The sequence below is a fragment of the Muntiacus reevesi genome, chromosome 18, assembly GCF_963930625.1.
Source record: "Muntiacus reevesi chromosome 18, mMunRee1.1, whole genome shotgun sequence".
Taxonomy (NCBI): Eukaryota; Metazoa; Chordata; class Mammalia; order Artiodactyla; family Cervidae; genus Muntiacus; species Muntiacus reevesi.
This window is the reverse complement of record NC_089266.1, coordinates 25614583-25638952: the sequence shown is the minus strand read 5'-3', so window position 1 is coordinate 25638952 and position 24370 is coordinate 25614583. Positions and strand designations below refer to the sequence as shown.

The following is a 24370-nucleotide window of genomic DNA, read 5'->3' as shown; positions in this document are numbered from 1 at the left end:
GGGGACACCTTGAAGGGTGGGAGAGTCCCTGTGTGTCTTCAACTCTCCTACAGGGCCTGGCACAGAATAGGTACTAAAAACATGTCTGAATGATTGAATTTTTACAAAATGAATGAATAAATGACAAACTTGACTTCCTCAATGTCTTTAAGTTTTGGCCATGTTCTCACCTTTTTGGCTCAGGTCTCCTTGGAGAATCTGATGAAAGCAAGGAACCCTCACCCCAGATAAAAGTCTATGCATATTTGAACACAATCTTCAGGATTCACACCCTAGGCCCCAGCTTCAGTGGGGTGTGTGTGTGCTGTTAATAGTGACTTGTGAAGCATGTTCTTCTTGAAGGAGCTTTATGTGAGTGTTATTGTTCTCTTTTACAGATATAGTAACTGAGACCCAGAGACATAGGGAGACTTGCAGGGAACAATAGTGAAGAACAACAGCCAGGATTTGTTCAGCATCTGTGACTCCAAAGGGTTTCAAGCCCTGGGTTTTTACCAGGTTTTGCTCCCTAGAAGTTAAGCTTCTGTCTCAGGCTTTTGAACCCCTCATTGGAGCTCAACATTAGACAATGCCACATGTTTCTGGAGGAGGTGGCGAGTGGGTGGCCCACGGGCTGGGGCAGACAGAGGCCAGCTGATGAGTAAAGAGGGCAAATTAGAACATGAGGCCCAGAGAGAACATTCTGTGGAGCTCTGACACCACACCTGGGACAGGAGACCAAGGGCAGGCCGCAGGGGTGGGGCAGTTTGGGAAGGGAGAGGAGCACAGGGAAAATCTGAGAATGGAAACTCTGAGAATGGAACAGGATGCCCTCTCGGGGAGAGCTCCCCCAGGTGGGGGGGGGCACAGTTAGACACCCTGGAGTGAGTTGGAAAAGGCAGGTGGAGGGAGCTTGCAAATACCAGCCACTAGTCACATAGCAATTGGGTGTGTATGAAGTGCTCACTGCATGCCCAGCACTGCGCTAAACAATATAAGTGCTCTGTCTTGCTTAGTCCTCCCAAGTCTCTGAGGTTAGAATACATTATCCCAGCCTCCCTTTACAGATACAGGAAATAAGCTACTTGTCCAAAGAAAGTGGTAACGTAGAGTAGGTATGCAATAAATATTTGTCAAAACAAATAGATGGATAGTGAGGTGAATGGATGAACAGATGGTAGATGGGTAAATGGGGGGGTGGAGGATGGATGGATGGACAGATGGATAGATGCTTAGGTGGGTGGATGAATGGATGAATAAACCTAGTAAACATGCCTGATCCCCAAATTTATCTCTTGACTTCTCCCTAATCCTGGGAGGCAGTAAGGAAGAGAAGATTGCTAGAGCCTTTCAGGGGCTCCAAAGGAGAGGCACCCTGACTGTTTTCCCCTATTTCACTCAATAAAATCCAGAGTCATTGCCACGAGGCTCTGTGGGATCCGATTTCAGCCTCATCTCCTACCATCCTCCCCTCCACTCATCTGCTCCAGCCGCAGTGGGCTCCTTGCTATTCTCTCAACATGCCAAGCTCTCCCCATCTCAGTGCCTTTGTACTGACTGTTCCCTCTGCCCAAGATACCTTCCATCAGCTGTCCACCAGCTCTCTGCTCAGATGTCACATCCTCAGAGAGGCCTGCATTTCCAGATCTAAACTATCATCTGGTCACTCCCTATTCCCTTATCCATTTTAATTTTTCTCCTAAATAGGAGAGTTCTCCTAACCAACTAGCATCTCTTCTGTTTGGTCTGTCTCCCTCACCCCCAATCAGGAATATGAACTCAGTGAAAATAAAGGCTTTGTTTTGTTTACAGCTATATACGAAGCACCTAAAACGATAACTTGTACAGTCAACATCAATAAATATTTGCTGAATTCATTTTCTAAGTCTGTGAATCTTTCTGTTTTGGGAGTTCATTTGTATCATTTCTTTTAGATTCCACATATAAGGGATGTCACGCGATATTTCTTCTTTTCTGCCTGACTTCCCTCAGTATAATGAACTTATGGTTCCTGGTGGGGAAGGTTGTGGAGAAGGGATAGTCAGGAAGTTTGGGATGGACGTGTACACATTGCTATATTTTAAATGGATAGCCAACAAGGACATAGCGTGTAGCACATGGAACTCTGCTCAATGTTATGTGGCAGCCTGGATGGGAGAGGAGTTTGGAGGAGAATGGATACATGTATATGTGTGGCTGAGTTCCTTTGCTGTCCACCTGAAATTATAACAACATTGTTAATCTGCTATACCAATACAAAATTAAAGGTTTAAAAACAAATAAACAACCATGATCATTCCCGACAAGAAAGATAAACCCTGCTCACAGGCATTGCTAGGCTTAAACATGTGCTAAATCCATGTGGGAAATTGTCCCTCCTCCAAAAAGCCCTCTTGAATTTACACTTTTTTCAGCAAAAGAGCCCCAAAATCCCCAGTGCTGACTCTCCTTGCTACATCCCATGGGACACAGTTCCTCCTTCCTGTCCTCTGCTCCCCAGCCTGTGATCTTTCCAGTGAGAGGAAGGGGGAGAGGGCCGGGCTCCGGGGTGCCCTCCTGGCCAGCCTACAGCAATCGTGCCCCAGCCAGGAGGCGGGAGGCGGTGCCCCAGGCTTAAGGCATGAATGGGGCGGGAGGCGGATGAAAGACAGCCAGCGCTCCTGGCCTAACGTACAAAGAGGCCAGAGCAGGTGCAAGGGAGGCCTGGGGCCCGCTGAGAGAAACTGGATCTGGATCTGGAGATCAGTTTCACTCACAGCACTGCAGGTTTCCATTAGCTTTCTGTGGCTGTCACTCACGCTTCAGGGACAAAGCTACGGCTGGAGGTTAAGGAGAGCCAGAAGCCTGGGGATGGGGGCTCTTTTCTCCCCGGGGCGGTCATGCCTCCACTTCCCAGGAGGCAGCTGAGCGAGGAGACCATGGAGCTTAGGGAAGATGGGCCAACACTGTCATTTTATAGACGGGATCAAAGAGACCTCCAGGTGCAATGACTCACCCAGGCCACACAGCTACTAGCAGAGCTGGGACCTGAATCCAGGAGTCCCCACAATGGGGTCAGCTCTTGGGAACTGATTTTTATATACAACCTGTTCTGTCTCCTGGGGGCCTAAAGCCATGTGATTGGGGCTGGGAAGTCTCTACAGGGCAGCTAAGTTGGGGCTGGATGGCACATGGAGACGGCAGACCCAGGGCAAGGACCCAGACAATGCTCCCCAGACAGGGGTGTCACAGGCAGACAAGTTGGGCAGAAGGGCTGGGCCTCCCTGAACAGAAGCCCAGCTCCAAAGCGATCAGGTAGGGGGACACCTTACTCCCACAGAGCTGCCCAAAGCTATCCTGACCCCACCCCTGCAACAGCTGCATTGCCGCAGGCGATGGAGGAGCCTGTGAAGGGGGCAGGGAAAGGTCTGTGTTTTGGGTGGGGGCAGGGTGGGAGGGGGAGGAAGAGGAGGACAAAGCCAGCCTGTGTGGCACCTGGGACATTCCCAGTCTCTGTCCTGTCCCTCCCTGATTCTGCTTGGACAGGGTGGGAACAATGCCCCCATTGATGCCCATACCCCCGGGGATAACATCTCTGTGTCCCCTGGGACAGGCGCCAAGCAGGTGAGCCTGGTGGGGGTTGGGAGCCTGCTGTACAGCAAGAGAGGCAGGACCTCAGGGATGGAGCAAGAGGTCCAGGGGGGCAGAGGTTTCCTTTGGAGACCAGAGCACGGGATAGTGGTGGCCACAGCAGAAGGGACTGGGGTCAGACTTCTGGGTGGGGCATGGAACTCACTTCCCAGATTGGATGGAGCACTTCTCTGCTCTGAGAGGGAGCACGGGAGTAACAAGGACCTAGCCCCTGATCACAGGAGCTGCTGGTGTGGGAAGAAGAGCCCAAGAGATGAGGACTAACCCTTTCCTTTAGTAGAGAAGCAACAGAGAAAGCATGTGGAGGACTAAGAGTGACACATACCTTGGTTTTATCCAAAAAGTACAAGTCTGACATGACTTTCCGTGTCAGAAACAGAAATGCCTCATTACCTACTTGGGGCATCTACTGGATTTCCAATCAATAAGACCTCAAATAAGAAGCTACATTTGCTATAATTTTAAGAAGAAATTCAGCTGGAGAAGGTGTAAAGAAAAGGAAGCCTCTTACACTCTTGGTAGGAATGTAAATTGGTTCAGCCACTATGGAAATCAATATGGAGGTTCCTTAAAAAGCTAAAAATCGAGTTACCATACAACCCAGCAATCCCACTCCTGAGCATACATCTGGAAAAGACAAACACTAATTTGAAAAGATAGATACATCTCAATATTCACAGAAGCACTATTTAGAATAGACAGGACATGAAAGCAAACTGAATGTCCATCAACAGATAAATGGATAAAGATGTCACATTTCTATACAGTGGAATATTATTCTTCTTGCCCTCAGCCTTTCCCAGCATCAGGGTCTTTTCCAGTGAGTCAGTTCTTCACATCAGGTGGCCAAAGTATTGGAGCTTCAGCTTCAGCACCGGTCCTTCCAATGAACATTCAGGGTTGATTTCCCTTAAGACTGACTGGCTTGATCTTCTTGCCGTCCAAAGGACTCCTTGCTGTCCAAAGGACTCTCAAGAGTCTTCTCCAGCATCACAGTTTGAAAGCATCAACTTTTGGCACTCAGTCTTCTTTATAGTCCAACTTTCATATCCATGCATGACTACTGGAAAAACCATAGCTTTGACCATATGAACCTATACTATACAGCAGAAGGAATTTATGGAAAAGAGTCAGAAAACCTAAAGTGGAAAAGAATCAGGAAAATACATTATATACATGTTTCATATGTATATGTATATATCTGAATCACCTTGTTGTATACCTGAAAGTAACATAACATTGTAACCAACTATATTTCAATAAAAAAGAAGAAGAGGAAGAAGAAGAAGAAATTCAATACGGTAGACTTTATCACTCTGTGCAGCACCCACCTGAGCGAAACTGTCCAGGGCTAGGTCAAAGGAGTCCTGCTGGGGCACAAGGGGGAAGAGGGTACCCTGGACCCTGCTCAGGCTGGGTGACCCAGCAGGAGAGTCACCTTCTCTGGGCTCAGTAACTGAGCTCTGAAGAGGGGCCAGAAGCCAGAGCAGCCTGACCTCAGTGGACTGGTCAGCCTCTGCCTCCCCCATAGGAGTGCCGGGCCCCACAGTCAGGAGCCCTGGCCTGGAACATGCCTGGCGTGTGCTACCCTTGGGAGCTCATGAACTGTCTGGTGAATTAATTTTGAACAGAGTGTGGGGGAAAGTTTTTTAAATCAGAGGTTGTATCAACATGATTAACAATCCAGTGTGAAGGAGGACTCAGGCCATGCTCTCAAGAAGCCTCTGTTCATTGAGCACAAAGATGATAAGAAAGTGGTTCAGAGAAGAGTGGAGCTTCCCAGGAGAGGGCCCGGGGACGACCTTAAGGACAGGGAGGCACTGAGATGCCCTCGAAGGATGGGAATTGTTCTAACAAGCAGGGATGGGGCGATGGGAAGTCCTCAGAACAGAAGGGTGAAGAGTCATTCACTCACTAACTCATTCAAACTGCTGGTTGAGCCCCTGCTGGGCACTGGGGGGGGACAAACATGACAAGGTGTGTCCCTGCCCTCCAGGAAACCACCACGGCAATTCCATCACTGCCTCAGTGGGGGTGCCAGCCAGTCTTCATCAAGGAGGCAGTTTCTCAGCCTAGACTGGGGGTGACTTGGTTAGCAAGGGGAGTACATGGTATGTGTAAAAGTGGGGGAGCACATGTCATGTGAAAAAGTGGGAGAGTCTGGGGCCCACTGGCAGAGAATTATTTCTCTATAGGTAATAGGGAGCCATGGAAGACTTTTGAGCAAGGGAGTCCACATTTTCAGCAAGGTCCGTTGGAAATACCCCTGGCTGCCACAAAGAGGCCAGGCTAGAGGTAGAGAAGTAAGGGAGGGGAGGGACATAAAAGTCCACCTGGGGTATGGTGGGGCCAGGCTGAACAGGGAGGAGGGGCGGGTTGGAAGTGGCAGAGGAGACCGGAAAAGTGGGTAAAGCAACTGGCTTGAGGGAAAAAGGTATGACCTCCAGGCTATCATCTTGCCTGGAGAATCCCAGGGACAGGGGACCCTGCCATCTATGAAGTTGCACAGAGTCAGACACGACTGAGCAACTTAGCAGCAGCAGCAGCCAGGCTATCAGAGGACAGAAGTGAGGTGGAGGGCGTCACAACATTTCAAGCAGGAAGGATATCTTGGAGATTTAAGGGAGCCCCCACCCTGTGCAAAACCCCTTCCTGCAATAGCTGCTCAGAGAACTTCAGTGAAGGGACGCCCCCTCCCCATCATTAGCCTGTCCTATGGTAGAACAGCTCCAGCAGCTATGGAAAAGGGCTTCTGGAATCCTGTTTAAATAGAAAGTAGGTCAATAGATGGATGAATGGATGGATAGATGGATGAATGGATGCAAGAACACACAAACAAGGGTGAAAAGAGCACATCTTGATACCCCCATGCCAACCCTCGTAGCTCCAGTCCTCATCTTCCTGATCTTTCCTGCCCTCTCCTGCAGGAAGCCTGCCCTTACATCCTACCCAGGCAGCTTTCCTCTCCATCTCCCTGGTTCCCCCAGCTCAGATTAGTTGGATCATACATCACTCTAGGGCTGTAGCCTGGGAGCTGCAGGGACAGGGACAGAACTTAGGTTCGTGTCCCCTGGTGTCCACATAGAACCCATCTCCAGGGGACCTCAGGATAGGAATGGTGGCAGGGAAGTAACCAGACTTGGTCCCCACCGCAGGCATCAGTGCACATTGCAGGCAGCCCTGAGCACCTGCCCGATGGACTTCCTCCTGTCCTCAGTCTTAAAGCCCCTCCTCTGGGGGGTGGGTCACCTGCTTCAAGCAGGTCCCAGTTGGGATCTCAGGTTGAGGCGTCTGCCATCACACTTTACAAAGTTGTAAAAGGGGCTAATGACCCCTTCCGCTGGCCCCCAGCTGACAGGAGGGGCAGAGGAATGCTGGCAGGGCTCAGCAGGTTCCACATGAAAGTGCACAGAAACCTGGGAGGAATTTTTATCCTCCTGGGGAGGTGGGGGGAAGGGAGGAATGTCACCTGGAAGTCATCCACCCTTTCCTCCCCTCTCAGGAATTCTCAGCCTTGAAAAATTAGGAAATCTAGACATCCCCACCTAAAAACCAACCATATCCTTTTTATAGACAGCCCCACATTTGATGGCCCCTCTTTTAAAATAGTCTTCTCTTGAGGACATTTATCCGTGTGCTAAGAAGTGTTGCAAACTCTCCCCAATGCAATCCTCTGATTAGCCTTATGAACCTGGTATTCTGATTTCCTCATTTTACAGATGCCAACACTGAGGCACAGAGACGTAATTTCCCCAAGGTCCCACAGCAAGCAAGTAACAGGATGTGAGCTTGCACCCTTATCCACTTTCCAAAAGGAGTCATTTCCTTCTGATCCTGGAGGGAGCTGGAACCCCAGCTGACAACAAGGGTGAGCAAAGAGGAAGCTGGATTCACAACTTATCTGATTTCCTTCTGCAGCCCTGCACCCTGGGCTGGGAGAGATGGCCTCATTTTTTAGAGGCAGAGCCCGAGGCCCCTCCTTCTCGGTCAGTTGAGAGGAGGTCAGAAGGCAGACTGCTCTTCCATTGACCTGGACTCCAATTAGGGGAGACGACACACACCCAGCAATCACATCACCAGAGGGAGTCATGGGGAGCCTAAGAGAGGATCCTGGATACAAATCTTGCCTCCACTGCTCACAGCTGTGTAGTCTTGATACATTTCTTCACCTTTCTGAGCCTTAGTTTCTTCATATGTGAAAGGGAGAAAGTAACAGGACCTATTTCATCGGGCAGTTACAAGGATTAAATATATCATCTGCTCAAATGTTTAGCCCCGTGCCTAAAATGTAGGAGGCTAAACCTAGGTCAAGGTCAGCCAGCAGAAAAGCTGCAATACCCAGAAGAAGAGGGAAGCAGCCTGCAATGGGGGTGATTTGTGCCCTGCCTCCCGGGAAGGAGCTAGTCACCACTGCAGTTTCTTCGTGGGCAAACCCGTGGACTGGGGGCGGGGGAAGTGGGAGTTGGGGGAAGCAACATGCACCAGCTAGGCACAGACCCCTAGCACCTCGAAGCCAGGAGAGAACCAGACCAACCAGCAGGCAGACTTTTTCCTCGGTGTCACTTTGAGTAAGTGCCTGCACCTGCCAGTGCGTCTCCCTCTGAAAAGTGAGGGTGTTCCCACTGGCCCAGAGGCTAGCACTGCCTGTTGATTTTCTCTCCTTTATCCATCCTTCTCAGATGCCTGCAAAGGCAGCCTTGTCTCCTTAGTGGGGAGGGGGGAGGTCTGTAGGTGCCATACCCTTGGGGAAACAAAGACAGCCTTCTCCTAGGAGAAGAGCAAGTGTTTGCCTCCAGCTCTTTGCTGTTAATCAGCCTTGGGGGAGATCAACAGAGGCCCTTCCCCTAAGGGTTCAGCCTGTGAGTGACTGAAAGTGGCCTCCGGCCTGGAGCACAGGGCTAAGTAGCTAGGGGAGGGGGCGAGGAACAGGAGGCTTTCTCAGAGGGCCATGTGGCACAGGCTTATCTGCCCCTTGGGGTCTGAGTCCTTGGGCTGGTGGAGGAAGGGAATGCAGCCAGACCTGACTCCCTTCTTCTGTCCTGTCCCTCTGGGTCCCTCCAATCCTCTCTTCTCAAACAAGGTCATATCCCTCTAAGTGCCCACCCTGCTGTCTGGAATGGCCATACCTCCTAAACACCTTGAAATACACTCTTCCCCTCCTGCCCCTCTTCTTCCTTTTCTTGCCCATCCTTCTCCTCTAGGAAGCTTTCCAGGACTCAGAAGAGGACAGAGGACTGTTGTCCTCTCAGCTCTCCGGCTAGGATCCACCCCTCCCATCTGCTGCTTCCCCAGCAAAGATGCTGAGTCATGACTTGATGCCGAACTTGGTGATTGGCTGAGTTCTGGACCCCCTGTGAGAGCAGGGTTTAGAGTCACAAAAGCTGTAGTGAAGCAGGTAAATGAGCAGGCTCTGACGTCAGACAGATCCAGGCTGGGCTGCCTGTCCCAGGGCTCTTGGGGATGAGCAAACTTACCCTCTCTGTGCCTCAATTCCCTCACTGTGGAGCAGTACATGAGACCATGTGTGAAAAGTTTTATAACAGTGCCTGGCACTATTATTGTGATGGCAATTATTCCAATCACAATATCTCAGGACCACATCAGCTCAGGAACAGTGACAGATTTTATTTTCTTGGGCTCCAAAATCACCGCGGACAGTGACTGCAGCCATGAAATTAAAAGATGCTTGCTCTTTGGAAGAAAAGCTATGACAAACCGAGACAGTGTGCTAAAAAGTAGAGACATTGCAAACTAGTACAGCCACTATGGAAAACAGTGTGGAGATTTCTTAAAAAACTGGAAATAGAACTGCCATATGACCCAGCAATACCACTTCTGGGCATACACACTGAGGAATCCAGATCTGAAAGAGACACATGCACCCCAATGTTCATTGCAGCACTGTTTATAATAGCCAGGACATGGAAGCAACCTAGATGCCCATCAGCAGATGAATGGATAAGGAAGCTGTGGTACATATACACCATGGAATATTACTCAGCCGTTAAAAAGAATTCATTTGAATCAGTTCTAATGAGATGGATGAAACTGGAGCCCATTATACAGAGTGAAGTAAGCGAGAAAGGTAAAGAACATTACAGTATACTAACACATATATACAGAATTTAGATAGATGGTAGCGATAACCCTATATGCAAAACAGAAAAAGAGACACAGAAGTACAGAACAGACTTTTGAACTCTGGGGGAGAACGTGAGGGTGGGATGTTTTGAAAGAACAGCATGTATATTATCTATGGTAAAACAGACCACCAGCCCAGGTGGGATGCATGAGTCAAGTGCTCGGGCCTGGTGCACTGGGAGGACCCTGAGGAGTCGGGTGGAGAGGGAGGTGGGAGGGGGGATCGGGATGGGGAATACGTGTAACTATATGGCTGATTCATGTCAATGTATGACAAAACCCACTGAAATGTTATGAAGTGATTGGCCTCCAACTAATAAAATAATATTAAAAAAAAAAAAAAAAAGCAGAGACATCACTGCTGGCAAAGGTCTGTGTAGTCAAAGCTATGGTTTTGCTAGTAGTCATGACAGGTGTGAGAGCTGGACAATAAATAAAAAAGGTTAAGTGCTGAAGAATTGATGCTTTCGATCTGTGGTGCTGGAGAAGACTCTTGAGAGTCCCTTGGAGTGCAAAGAGATCAAACCAGTCAATCCTAAAGGAAATTAGCCCTGAATATTCCGTGGAAGGACAGATGCTGAAGCTGAAGCTCCAATACTTCGGCCACCTGATGCGAAGAACCGACTCATTGGAAAAGACCCTGATGCCGGAAAAGATTGAAGGCAGGAGGAGAAGGGGATGACAGAGGATGACACGGTTGGATGGTATCACCGACTCAATGAACATGAGTTTGAGCCAGGGAGCCAGTGAAGGACAGGGAAGCCTGGCGTGCTGCCGTCCATGGGGTCACAGAGTCAGACATGACTGAGCAACCACAACAAGGATCATAGGACCACAGAGGCTTGGGTCAGAAGGAGGCTTGGGCGGTCACCTCAGCAGCACATATACTAATACAGATACGATACAAATATTAGCATGGCCCTGTGCAAGGATTACATGCAAATCTGTGAAGCATTCCATATTTTTTCATTGAAAAACAAACATATACCCCAATGTGCATTGCAGCACTATTTACAATAGCTAGAACATGGAAGCAACCTAGATGTCCATCAACAGATGAACGGATAAAGAAGCTCTGGTACATATATACAATGGAATATTACTCAGCCATAAAAAGGAACACATCTGAGTCAGTTCTAATGAGGTGGATGAACCAAGAGCCTATTATACAGAGTGAAGTAAGACAGAAAAAGAAAAACACCCAAGTATCATATACTAACGCATAAATATGGAATCTAGAAAGACAGTACTGATGATCCTATTTGCAGGGCAAAAATGGAGAAGCAGACATAGAGAACAGACTTGGAGACACAGCAGGGGAAGGACAGGGCAGGACAAATGGAGAGAACAGCATGGAAACATATACTCTACCATATATAAAATAGCTAGCTAGTGGGAATTTGCTCTATGACTCGGGGAACTCAAAGGGGAGTTCTGTGACAACCTAGAGGGGTGGGAGGTGGGAGGGAGGGTCAAGAGGGAGGAGACAAATGTATATGTATCACTGATGCATGTTGATGCATGGCAGAAACCAACACAATATTGTAAAGCACTTATCCTTCAATTAAAAATAAATTAATTTTTAAAAAAAGGAGCCTTGGAGGTCATGTGGGGCAATTCACCTTCTGGGTCCCTTCTCCCCAGCCTACCTTTCTGGAAGCATCAGACCTGCAGTCTTGAGATAAAAGTCTCCTCTGTGATGGTCACACCTGTGGCACCTTCCCACGGGTACTTTGATGACAGGGGTGACCCAGGTGGATGAGTAAGCCTCTTCCTGTCCCGCTCCCTCTCCCAAAAGTTCCATCCCTGGCCCCAAGGAAGTGTTTGAACGAGGAGGATCACCCCCAACTCCATGCTGAGCCTGTCAGCTGGGGCTGAGGGCCTATAGAGGCCTCAGCCTCAGGACCCTCCTGCTCAAAGCTCATGATCTCTAGGACTCTGGGGCTGGGCAGAGTGGGCAAGGATAAAACCCAACACTGCCTCTTTCAGACTTAGCCCATGATGCAGCTACAGGCCAAGACCTATGGGTACCTGGCTCTCTCCTTCCCAATCCTGGCCCAGCCTGCAAGAACTGGGCTTGGGAAAAGCTTGTTCATGATCTGAGAGGTAGGCACCATATGCAGAAGACAGTCTGAGCTCTCAGGAGATGGAGGCATGGCAATGGGCAGTCTACATGCAGATGGGGAGGGAAAGGGGCAGGAGAGACACCCCCAGAGGGCTTCTGATGGAGCCCTCAGCCTGGATGAGGTTGGAGGCCTGTTGGTATCTGGCTGCTAGTGCAGAGTGTGGTGTCCTGGAAGCCTCCAGCCCTGCCCCAGGAGAGGTCGTGTCTGGTGGATCCCAGGCTTGGGGGTCAGGGATGTTCCTTGAGTCTGGCCAGCTCTCCAGACAGGTGTGGCCCTGCCCTAACCAGTCAGGTCACTCTGGGCCATCATCCACCTTGGTGGGCTCCTTTGTTCTTTTCCTGCAGCATTTCTGCCCTGTGCTCCACTGGCACAAGCCGGGGTCGTGCCAGGGGGTCAGTGAGCTGGGTGGGTTTAGCAGCTGCTTGGGCCAGGGGAAGAGGTAAAAGGGGACAGGCAGAGCTGGCAAGCTGCACCCCCCAGTCTGTGCCCCAAAGCCTACTTGTAGATCTCATCCCACTTACCAGACCCAAGGCCTTGCTTGTACAGGCCTTTGAGGGGCTTTGGGCTCTTGAGGAGGTGTTGGGCTCCAAGGGGGTGTCATAGAGGATGGGGAAGGAAGCTCCTCCGGTGGAAATGCTTGGTGCAGCCCGTCGGCCGTCCTTCCCCACTAGGCCTCACCCTCTTCTCTCCTTCCCTTCCTCAACTTCCTCTTCGGGAGCCCTTACAGATTCCTCCCTGCTCTGGCCAGGCTCAGCTCTTCATCTTGCCCCAAGTGTCAGGTACCTGGAACTGTGGGCTTTGCCCCCATCCCTGGCTGCCCACTAAGGACCTCCAGGAAGTAAAGTAGAAACATGCAGCTCTGCCAGGTGTGGAGCAACTGGGTACGTCCCTGGGCACCAGACCTGGCAAACAACCTTCCACTGCTGCTGCTGGAAGCAAAGGAAACAACAAGCCCAGCTCCCTGCACCTGGTGCCCAGAGCCCAGGGATGATCTCCAGGTGCCCAGAGCCATCAGGAAAAAGAAGAGTGAAGGGCCAAGGGGAGAACACCCCTGGAGGCAACAGGTATTCCTTCTCAACCATTGGGCTGGGCCAGGCTCTGCCACCAATCTGCCATCCCGGGAGACATGCCACCCACCAATGGAGCAAACGGCCACTCACCCCAAGCTACTTCTTCGACTGCAGCCTGCAGGCAAGACAAGTTCATCATGTAGAGGGCCTCCTCCTTCCTGGCTCTTACCTCTCCTTCCCCTGATCTTATCCCCAGGAACAGAGACACCCTCTCCTTTTTCTAGCACTGCTCCCTTCACTCCTTCCTAGCCCTGCTTGCTCCACATTCCCCTCCTCCAAAAAGTCCACCATGGTTTCTCCCCTGCTCCAAGCTGTTGGCTACTTAACTCCTCCCCCATCCTATCCCCAGCACAAGTACCCCTGTGTACAAATGTTAGCTCGCATGGAAGAGCTGCAGGGGTTATTCTTGGTATTTATTATTACTCAGGGGCTTCACTGGTAGCTCAGCTGGTAAAGAATCCACCTGCAACACAGGAGTCCCGGGTTTGATTCCTGAGTTGGGAAGATCCCTTGGAGAAGGGACAGGCTACCCACTCCAGTATTCATGGGCTTCACTGGTGGCTCAAACTGTAAAGAATCCGCCTGCAATGCGGGAGACCTGGGTTCAATCCCTGGATTAGGAAGATCACCTGGAGAAGGGCATGGCAATCCACTCCAGTATTCTTGCCTGGAGAATTTCCATGGACAAAGGAGACTGGTGGGCTACAGTCCATAGGGTCGCAAGAGTCGCAAAAAAGCTGAGCGAATAAGCACAGCACACAGCGTTACTCCTCAGACGATTTACAGTTTTCATAACACTTTCCCTGACAACTGACTCAAATCATCTTTAACATTACTAAGGTAGGCAGAAAGGGCTAAGTATCTATCTTTCTATAGAGGACACTGGGGCCCAGAGAACGAGGAGATTTGACCAAGGTCACGGAACCTGTTAGAGGACTCAGGTCTCCTGACCCTCCGTGACTCCGGGACGCCCGCGCGGACTGGCACTGCTTGTTAGTCTGGGAGGGCCTCCTGGAGGAGGTGTGCCGCGCGCTGCCTCGGGAGGGAAGGCAGAGACCCAGGTGGAAAATCGGCGCGGGCCTCGGTCGGCTGGGCGGCGTGGGAACCCGCCAGGCTGGAGCGAGGGGAGGGGGCGCCGCGCTCACCGCAAGGTTCCGCCCCTCGGCGGGCGCAGACAAAGGGGTCGCTGTGCCCAGTCGCCCCCTCCCCTTGCTCGGCGCCCCGCGCCCGCCCCCTCTCCCCAAAGCTGCTTTCAATTTAAACGCCTCCAACCAGCGGGCGCTGCCCCGGGGGGCGCGACCGCAGCGCCGAGCGCCCCTGTAATTTCCGCGGGGAGCTGACCGGCTCAAACACGGCCCCGCGGTGCCCCGACCGCAGGCCCCGGGACCGGAGACGGCGCCCAGACGGCCTTGCCCGGGTCGTGGGAGCGCCGCTGGGGCGGCCTCCGCCGAGGGCCCAGCCTGGCCCCGCCGCCGCCTCCACGCAGCCCAGCGCCACCAGGAAGCCTGCGCGCCTGCCCCCATCGCTGCGTCTCTAAAAACCCATCCCTCGCATCTCTAAAAGCCCAACTCCCTTTGGGGGAGGAAACCGGGTCAGGAGAACCCATTCTGAAGGACTAGAGGCTCCCTGAGGGCAGGGGTTAGTTCTCTTCAGACTAGGGGCTTGTAAGGGGAGGTGTTGGGTCAATGCTTCCCCAGCGGACTGGGGAGATCTTGGATGGCAAGGGCTTGGGGTCTCTCCCTAAAAGACAGGGACTCAGTGAAAGAATGTCTGTAAAGTATGGAAGCCTGGTGCTCAGACCTAAAGTAAATTTTTGTGCTTTGCTTGTTAGTTAATACTACTACTGGTTACAATTTCTCCAAAGCTAAGGCTCCTGGGAAGCAGGCATGTCCCACCTTTGGTCCATTTCCCCCAATCCACAAGTGCCTACCCAGAACAGTCAGGAAAGAGAGGACACATCTCATGCTGCCCCCTCCCCAGGGACCTTCTTGGAAGATGAGTCTAAGTGACCTGAGCTGGAATTCCTACTTGCCTCTGAGGAAGTGAAAAGGAGGGTCCTGCCCCCAGGTTAAAGAGGAGGGGACCCCAGCCTCTGGGCCTCCAGGGAAGGACCCAGCATGGATTGTCTCAAAGGGGTAGGTGGGTAAGAGCCACGGACTTGGGGAATCTATCTGCAGATCCTCACCTTAGCACAGGTCAGGCAGAAAGGCCAGTTGGACACCAGGAAGAACTTTTGAGAACTGGCAGGGAGCTCCGGGGGCTTCTCCAGGTAGGGCTCTGTGTTGGGATGGTGGACATGCATGCCAAAGCTCCCTTCTGGCCTGAAGTGTGTATTCTGTTTCCTGCTCCCCTCGGCCTGGGAGCTCTGCCCACCCAACCTCCCTTCTGAGAATTCTGGAGGGGGCATTTTGAGTTAGTACATATGAGTGAATTGTCTAAAGTGCCTGATGTCCCTGGATCACTGCTACACTCCGTAGATGGGGCTCCACTGGAATTTTCCAGATCATGGTGTGTGTGTGTGTGTGTGGTGTGTTGAAGGAGCACAGCTGGGGGCCCTGCTTGTCCTGAGTGCTCTGCGCCACCTTGTCCCCTCCCCCATGTCCCAAACACCCCTCTCTTTCCAGCCTGGCTTTTGTGGTGAAGCTAATCAGAAGTAATTATGGGGAAGGAGGGGTCCTTAGAGGGACCCCACAGAGACCACCTCATCCGCCCTGGCCCAGCCGTGGTGGCCCTGGCCCCCGGGGCCTAGGCCTCGCTCAGCTCCTCCTGGTGAGAGTGAAGCCACCCATGGGACCCCTGCCCACGGCTCCCCTCTCTCCCTGCCGACCCAAGCCCGCAGCCGCAGGTAAGCTCACACATCTGGGTTCCCCTCAGTTGGCCCCCAGGTCTTCCATCCTCATTCGTTCATCCCGCATTTACTGGGCACCTTCTCTGAGCCAGGGCCCACGCTGGGCACTGAAGTGACTGCTGCCTGCCCTGGGACATGGGTCAGTGTAGACTCTGCAGGGGGGAAGGCAGAGGGCCCCCTCCAGAGGCCGTTTCAGGGAGGCCCTCCCCTCACCACCATCTTGCTGATCCTGAGGGGGCTTGGGGGACAGAGACTGTCAGCTCCAGAAGCGGTGAGGGCTTCCCGACTCCACACTCCTAACCTGGCAGGCCACCCAGTCCCGCCCCCCACCCGGTGTTGATAGATGTCAGGCCAGCCCAGCTCCATCTTCCTGTCCTGCCGCTGCCCTCCTCTGGCGGCCTCTTCCATCCCCTTCTGTTCTCCTTGCTTCTTTGCTCAGTGGCGCCTTAGCATGTGGGGACCCTCAGTCAGCACACATGGGGTTCAGAGCCTTAGACACCTCAGAGAACAGCTGTCCTCTCTCTTTCCCACACGCACACAGAATCTGAGGCCAGGACGGGTGGCGGGGCGAGTGCAGGCGGTCAGCGCAGCAGAACGAAATCCTGGTCTTCCGACTCCTGGCCCAGTGCTCTTCCTGGGGAGTCCTTCTTGACCTGCACCTGAGGGCAGTTTGGGTCGGCCCCTTCCTCCACCCCTTTACTGTGCCCTGGAGAACTGAGGAGCAAAGAGGGTCTCCACCATCTTGCCTCCTGCCCTGCCCCAGTAGCCTGGGCCCGAAGATGGGTGGTGGGGTGGAAAGGACCAGAGTGCGGCTCAGTTGAGGGTCTCTAATTTGCTCCTGCCCCTTGATGTCCAGAAGAAAACAGGCCTTCTGTGCCCAAGAGGCTTCCAAGCAGAAGTGGAGGTCAATGCCCCCCCCCACCCGCCGGAGGTGCCAAGGTGGTAATTAGGCTTGGGGGTGGGCCCTGAAAGGATGGGGGTGGGGCGGCCATTATCCCCGGGAGCTGAGCTGGGCAGAGGAGCTGTGTGGTCTGGGCAAATGGGTGGTTTGTAGGTGGTCTGGGGAATGAATGAGTGAGTGTTTGGGAGGGAAGCTGGTGGGGGGGAGCAGAGAGAGGGGAGGGAGCAGGCGGAGGGTAGAGCAAAGCTGGGTCGTCTCTCCCTGGACTCACTGGTCTGGACCCCCACCCCTGTTTGTTCTGACATGAGGCACCTGGGGGTCTCAGGGATGCTTGCTCGTGGCCTGCAGCAGTGGGCCACCTGGGCCACCACATGGGGTAGGGGTGTTGAGGAGAGGATGGGGTTGGGGGAGGGGGCCTGGCGAGCTCTCTGCTGAGATCATGGCTCTAGGAAGCCACCATCTCCCCACCTGCTCCCTCAGCTTGGGGGGAGAGGGGAGGAGGCTGGCGGAGGTGGTTCAATGCAGGGTCCCTGGCATGCGGTGCAGTGCTGGCCTACTGCCCCTGTCCCCACTCCCAGCCCTTGTCTGATCCCTCTCACTGCAAGGAACAATTCCTTCCTGCACTGAGACGGGCCCTCTGATTGAATCCCTGCCCCTGTCTCAGCCTCACGGGAGCTGCGAATCCACGAGATGACCTCTTCTTCTAACCCTCAGGATCACCTGTCCACTGCTTCTCCACTCAGGCTGCACGGGGTAAACTATTAGTGACTTCACTGCCCTGGGCTTTGGTTTCCCTACGTGTGAAATATAAGTAATACAGTATTAACTCTGAGGATTAAGGAAGCCAGTCAGGGTCCGCATTCTTAAAGTGGCAGTTGTGGCAATGATTAATGCCCAACAAGATGTCTCTTGTGTCCAGAGGGTAATCCTCCTCCCAGGAATGGCTAACTGGAACCCAGGACCTGGCTGTGACCCCTGGCATAGGGACCAGGACTGTGGCAGGCAGGCAGTGAGGTGAGCAGGTCATGGGGAAGGGGTGGGGTTACTGGACTGTCCAGTGGCACCTGCTGGGGCCTGGGGCACATTCCTCCTCCCCCGCTCTCCCCACCTGCCAGCTGCCACCTGTGATGTCAGCGCCACTGCTCACCTGGCTTCTACACCAAGAGAGAGTGCAGTGAGACTAGCTAGCAGACACAGCTGCTCCGAGGGAAGCAATGAAGTGAGGGAGCAGCCCCATCTGGACAGCCTGCTGGGGCACCTTAGCTGCCCGCCCTCCTGGAGGGACTAAGGGTCTCTCTGCCGGTTTCACCTGGGAACCCTCAGCACCCTGGGAGGATATTCATGACAAGGCTGGATCCCCACACTCAGACTGGGATCCCCCTGAGGCAGGGACTGGACCCGTACCATCAGAACAAAGGATTCGTGGAGGGGAGCTCAACCAAAGAACCTGGCCCACGGGGACTGGACTGGGATTTGATGGGCCTAGCCCCTCTCTGGGCTCAACAGCCTTATCGCACTCCTTATTCACAGCCAAAAATTCTCCATTGCTGGCAAAGTCTGCAGCAAAGCCAGAAAGAACCAGAAAATCTGGGAGACTGTCTGCTGCCCTGTGATCTGGAAGTGGCTGAGGTCAGGGGGAAGGGCAGGGCCTGTGGAGAGGCAGACTGTACATTAGGGTCATTCCCAAATCAGTCTCCTTCCTCCTTTCCCTCCTCGAAGCTAGCCAGGCTAAGCCATCCTCTCCCTCTGTGCTCTGTCCCCACTGAGCTAGAGCTGGAAGGGACTGGTTGGCGTTTAGTGGTTGGGGTGCAGCTAAGGGGAAGAATGAATCTTTATCTCCCAGGCCTGCAGTCAGGCCAACATAGCAGCCTCTGGGCCGCTCCTGGGTGGCTGAGATCTTGAGGATGGAAAAGCCCAGATTCAGAGCCAATGACACTTATACCTTCAGATGTCAGCACCCACTCTCCCAGGAGAAAAGAGAGCCCCTTTCCCACCATTCCCTACTCACTCCAAATATGGATCATCTGGGCTTGGGGGATGAAGGAGGAGGGGATCTGCCCTAAATGCGATGCTCTGTCCAAGGAACTGGGAGGATTCCGAGGCACAGTGGGTAGTATCAGTTGGGAGTCATTTAGACAGAGAGAAGACAGAGCTTTGGAGAGAGGAAAAGACTAGAAGACCATCTTGCCCATGCCTCCCTTCCACGCCAATCCTTGCTGAATACCTCTCAGAGAATGTCTCCTGTTTTCAGGTCTATCTTCATGTGCATGCTGGAGAAGGAAATGGCAAACCCACTCCAGTATTCTTGCCTGGATAAGTCCACGGGCAGAGGAGTTTGATGGGCTACACTCCATGGGGTCGCAAAGAGTCATACATGACTGAGCGACTAACACACATACACACACACCATGTGCATGCAATACAGAAGTCTCCACATCCTCACCTCAAAAATCAAAACACGTTCATTAAAGGCCTACTGTGTTCCAGACCTCCTGTGTGCTGAAGGGTGGTGTTCTAAGCATGAATGAGCAATACTCCCCTCCCTCACTAGCTCACAGTCTAGGGGCTGTAACACACAAGGCAGATTCCAGTTCAAGACAGAGTGAAATAGAAGCTAGGCAGAGACGCCAAGAAATCTGGGTGTACAGACAGGGAAATTCATCCTGACAAAAGATCAAAGATAACCTTCCCAAGCATCCAAAGGGTAATGCAGAAAGTAATTCGGATCCAATACCCTGAAGTGCCTCTTCTGCCTAGAAGCCTTCTTTGAGTCCCCAGTCTAAATCTGTCCCACCCCCATTATAAGTTCTCCTTGAGTTCCTAAAGATACCCTGAACTTATCACAGTTTGTAAGGATATGTTTATTTATGGGATTATGTGATTAATTCTTCTCCCCCACAGCACTGTAAGTGCCAGGAACAAGCTTGTCTGTGAGCCAAGGTGGTGGGCCATGAAAGCATGCAGCATGACTAGGGTGAAACAAGCCACTAGATGTGGCTGGAGTTAAGGGGGTGAAGTGCATAGTGGCGGCCCAGACTGGCAGGGGAAATTGGCACCAGATCAGGGCAGGCTGTAAATGCCAGGTAACGTTGGGACTTTATCCTGCTGGCAGTGGGGAGCCATCAAAGGTTTTTGAGCATGAGAGTGGCATGTTCCAACCTGTGTTCTGAGATTCCAGGATCCCTTAGTACAGTGCGGAGGAGGGATGGGGGGTTGGGGTGTGCCCCCCGGAGCAGGGGAACCAGCCTTTGTTGCAATAGTCTCAGGGACTGGTTTTAAAAGGCCTCAGTTTTGCATCTGGAGCAATCAAAGTGGAAAGAAAAGTGGGCAAGTTCGAACTACTGATACTACTGAAAGGATGGGGTTTGGTGACCAGTTGGATGGTAAAAGAGTGGACATTAAGAATGACTTGCAAATTCTAGTCATACTGCTTTGGAGATGGTGATGCCTTCAAGCTGGATAAGGCACACCCAAGGCAGCAGTTGTTGAGGAAGATGAGCTATATTTGAAAGATTGAAGGCGGGAGGAGAAGGGGACAACAGAGGATGAGATGGTTGGATGGCATCACTGACTTAATGGATATGAGTTTGAGGAGGCTCTGGGAGTTGGTGATGGACAGGGAAGCTTGGCATGCTATAGTCCATGGGGTTGCAAATAGACATGACTGAGTGACTGAACTGTCTGAACTGAGCTATATTTGGACATACTCCTGATGGTTACTCTCCATTCTCCTACTATAGCCAAAGTCAGTGTTCTCTTACCCCTCCACACAGGCTTCAGGGTGGCATAGCTTCCCCCAGGGTGGTGATGCTCATAGACACCAGGGGGGAGTGTGGGGGTGGGCAGGTAAGAGTTGGAACTGGGCACTGGTCCTCTTCTCTTCCTGCCCTCGCTTGGCACTGCCTTTTGATTGGACCTCTGACTTCCTGCTCCTCTTGGAGCACCCCTCCAAGAGGAACTCCCCAGGGAGGCTGGATAAGATGGGGAAGAGATCGGGAAGGAAAGATCTGAACTCTGAGGCAAATTTAGCTCCTAGAGCTTTGCCCTCCTCACCCCTGCCCACTAGATACCCCTGTGCACACCTGGATTCTTGGAACTCTTAGCAGAAGAGATAAAGAGGAGGGTCTGGGAAAAACATAGGGTTGTGGGGAGGCATTGGGTCCAGCCACATGCAGAGTACTATACTAGGAGGAAGTGCAGGCCCCAGGCATGGGCCCTGAATGATAAACCCAAGGTTGAACTTGCAGTCCTCTGTGGAGGGCTCAGGACTCAGTTCTCAGACTCTGGAAGCAGGAGCCCAGACCTCAGGGCATCCCAGTATGCCCCAGGGTGAGCCCTGGACAGAGAGCAAATGCCTGGTTGGCAAGACCCCCGATGAAAAGAGATGCATTCGGCATCACCCACACCTAGACCTCACAGCTTTCCAAACCGCATTCCCTGGAATCCAACCTAGGTGTTTCCATCAAATGGGTGGGAGGGAAAGGGGACTTACCCTCTACTTCAACCAGAAACTGTCCACTTTGTTTGATTTATATACTAGGCATCTGCCTGAGACTCCTGCCTGGGGGGTATGGGAGGGGAGGGGCGGAAATGTAGGTTGCTGCAAAAACATACAAATACATAATCCCACATTTTTAATTACTAATTCTTTACATTGGAGAAACTCAGTCTTAGAGCCCACTTTCCCTGACTCTAACAGCTGAGCTGACCCTCTTAGAGCTTCGGATGTCTGCAGACAACATGAATATATGGATTTCTGGACTCTCCGTCCAGTGCTCAGAGCTTCAAGGGACTTTCCGGGAGAAGGCACAGCATCATGGGAGGTTGGCCCGCCCCGCGGAGAGCCTTGCGGGGGAGACGGCATCATCTGTCACAGGAGACCTGGCTCTCAGCTGTGTCAGCCCTAGGACCAAAGGGGCCTGAGGCCAGTGGGGTGGAGGTGGAGGACCCACCCCTCACCCCCCGCCAGCGCCCAGACGCCCGCTCAGCCGGCGCGCCCAGCCTCCCGCTCAACCGCCACTCCAGCATCCCGCCCCTCTGCCCCTCGTGGTTGGCGACCACCCGGCAGCTGGCGGCAGCGAAGGGGTGCGGCCAAGAAAGGGTTAATCTGTGGAGCCTTTCATCAGCAGCTTGGCGGGCTCCCAAGGCCCACAGGCTGGGTACCTGGGCGCCTACCTCCGTCGGTGGGGCGGAGACGTGACCACAGAGCAGCCCTGCCGTCTGCATTCCTCCCGCGTGAGTGCGTGAGTGACAGCCGCCGCCGCCTGAGCCCCTCGCCGGCCGCCCCGCCCTCCTGCCTAGCGCGGGGCAGAGGTGGGGGCGGGTCCCAGGGGAGGGGAGGGGAGGGGAGGACACCCCCTCCCCCTGCCACCCCTCCCCCTGCCCCCACCCGCACACACACCGCGCCCCCTCTTCTCTCCTCTTGCTGTGACCAGTGCTCTGGAGTGAGTCCCAGAGTGGGGAGAGACCAAGAAAAGGCTGCCGGGGACACAGCAGAGGCAGGGGTCAGGAATCAGGGATGGAGAGATGACCTGGGCTTCCTGGAGGAAGGGTCAGGACAGGACAGGCACAGCCAAGTCCTAGGCCCGAGTCCTTGGGATTTCTACCTTTGTTCCCTGTATCCTTCTCCTGCTCCAGCTCTCCACATAGGTTTCAACCCTCCTATTACACAGTGGCGGCATGGGCCAGCCTCAGTTCCCTTCCCTGAACTCAGGGCTCTTGCCTTTGATCTCCTCTTGGGGCCTGTTGGTGGAAACAGGAAGTTGCCTTTGGCTTGAAGCAAACTCAGACAGGGTGTAAACAGGCAAGGACCCCACCTGCAGGCTTCCCCAAGGTGGAGACCAAGTGTCAAGACAGTGAGGTGCGTCTTTGCTCTGACACAGAGGCAGAAATGCACTCCCTTCACCCTAGGCCTGGGGTTCTCCACGAAGGCCAAATGGACTAGAGAGGGGCTTCGTAGATGGGTCCTTGTCTTCAGGAAGAGCCTCTCCCTGAAGTAGGGTTCAGCCCAAGGCGCAGCACCCCTCCTCCAGGCTAGAGCACAAGGCACCACTCCTGGAGACAAATCCCCCCCCCCAACTCCGGTGGTATCTAGGGTTGCCTAGAAAAAGGAGCTCTACAGCTCCCCAAATGCCTTAGTAGCCCTAGGGTCATCAGACCCAGGAAACTAGCAGAGACTCCTGAGAACTTTCCACATCCCTCTTCAAATTGGCACTTCAAGCACAGTTTGAAGTGCAAGCTCAGCCCTTGTCTCCAGCTTCTCTCTCTGTTTGGCTTCCAAGGGCCCTGGGCTTATGTGCAGGGGAGAGGGAGGGAGGGGTTTGGCGGGAAGAGGCATGTGGAGGGGAGGTGAGTCAGGGCAGGAGCAGGTGGGGGCCAGCCCCTGAGCAGCCCTACTCCAGGACCATGGAAGCACTGCTTTGCCCACTGGTCTCCCTCCCCGCTCCAAGATTCTCAGCCATCTTCTTTACATCTTGGCCTCTTTCAGTTCTGTCTCAGGGAGGCCAGTTGCTGCTGAGCAGGTAGAAGTTGGTCTGATATCTAGATTTTCAGAAGTCTTCTCGGCCTTTGGAATCCTGCCAGGATGGCCTTCTCTCCCTTCTCTGTCCTCAGTTAATTATGTAATTAATGCCTGGGGAGTGGGGTTGAGGCCGCTTTCAGGCTTTCAGGGGAGGAGCAACTGACTCCCTGACTTGGGAAAGAAAGTGAGAGTGAAAGTGTTAGTCTGACTCTCTGTGACCCCACCAATTGTAACCCATCAGGCGTCTCTGTCCATGGAATTATCCAGGCAAGAATACTGGAGTGGGTAGCCATTCCCTTCTCCTGGGGATCTTCCCGACCCAGGAATCAAACCCGGGTCTCCCACATTGCAGGCAGATTCTTTACCATCTGAGCCACCAGGGAAGACCCCCACCCGACTTAGGGCAAAGGGCTTAATCCTGACCTCAAGAAAACAGCAGTCTTTGTCTGAACAGGAGATGGAGTAAGGGGGTAGAGGGGGCAGATATCCAGGAGATCTTGCTTTGCACTGCCACAACTCCGCCCTGGGGCCAATGACTGCATCTCAGTTCTCCCATCTCTGAAATGGGATAATAACTCCAGAAACCACACACAGCGGTTGTTCTGAAGGTTCCTCTCTTAATTAGAGATGGGTGCTGGGTGGCCGGTGCCCTGGGAGAGCAGGCCAGCTTGGCTGCTGTGATCACACCCCAAGCCTATGTTCCTCAGCATGAATGAGATGAATCACTAAGTTACCCACTGCCTGCCCCAGTGGCCCCCCAAGTCAGGGTATCCTTCCAACACCCCAGGCACTACCTTGAAAAGAAATCTGAGGAACCCACAAATAATAATAAGGCATAAGGCAAAATCAGGTAAGGACAAAATAAAGTCAAATGAGAAATCAGGCAGCAGATCTCAGAAGAACCAACTCTCTGCCTGGTTACCGGGGCTGGTGCTTAGATAGCGTGACCAGCTGTCCCAGTCTGCCCAAGACTCTTCTGGCTTCAGCACAGAAAGACCACATCCCTGGAGACCTCTTAGTTTGGGAAAAACTGGGACAATTGATCACCCTTTTTCAGGGGGCTTTGGTGGTTGGAGAGATCATAGATGTCTGATTCCCTTTACTCCTCCTGGTTTTCTTTAGGCATCCAGGTAGCAATGGAAAAATGCTGGAAGC

General features: G+C 52.9%; 1 long non-coding RNA gene and 1 other non-coding gene across 3 annotated transcripts in view; one reads left to right on the top strand and one right to left on the bottom strand.

The window, feature by feature from the left end:
- Positions 1-4297: 4297 nt before the first annotated feature.
- Positions 4298-24370, bottom strand: part of LOC136150068 (uncharacterized) — a 56702-nt gene continuing 36629 nt past the window's right edge. Inside the window, exon 4 of one of the 2 annotated variants that reach the window (XR_010659750.1) lies at positions 4298-4748. This is a non-coding gene — a long non-coding RNA (uncharacterized lncRNA). Of the gene's footprint in view, positions 4749-13584; positions 13684-24370 lie in introns of those variants that run through there. The other variant, XR_010659751.1, reaches the window with a different exon arrangement.
- On the top strand, positions 10614-10716 carry LOC136150403 (U6 spliceosomal RNA). The gene has a single exon (XR_010659831.1). It is a non-coding gene; the product is annotated as a U6 spliceosomal RNA (small nuclear RNA).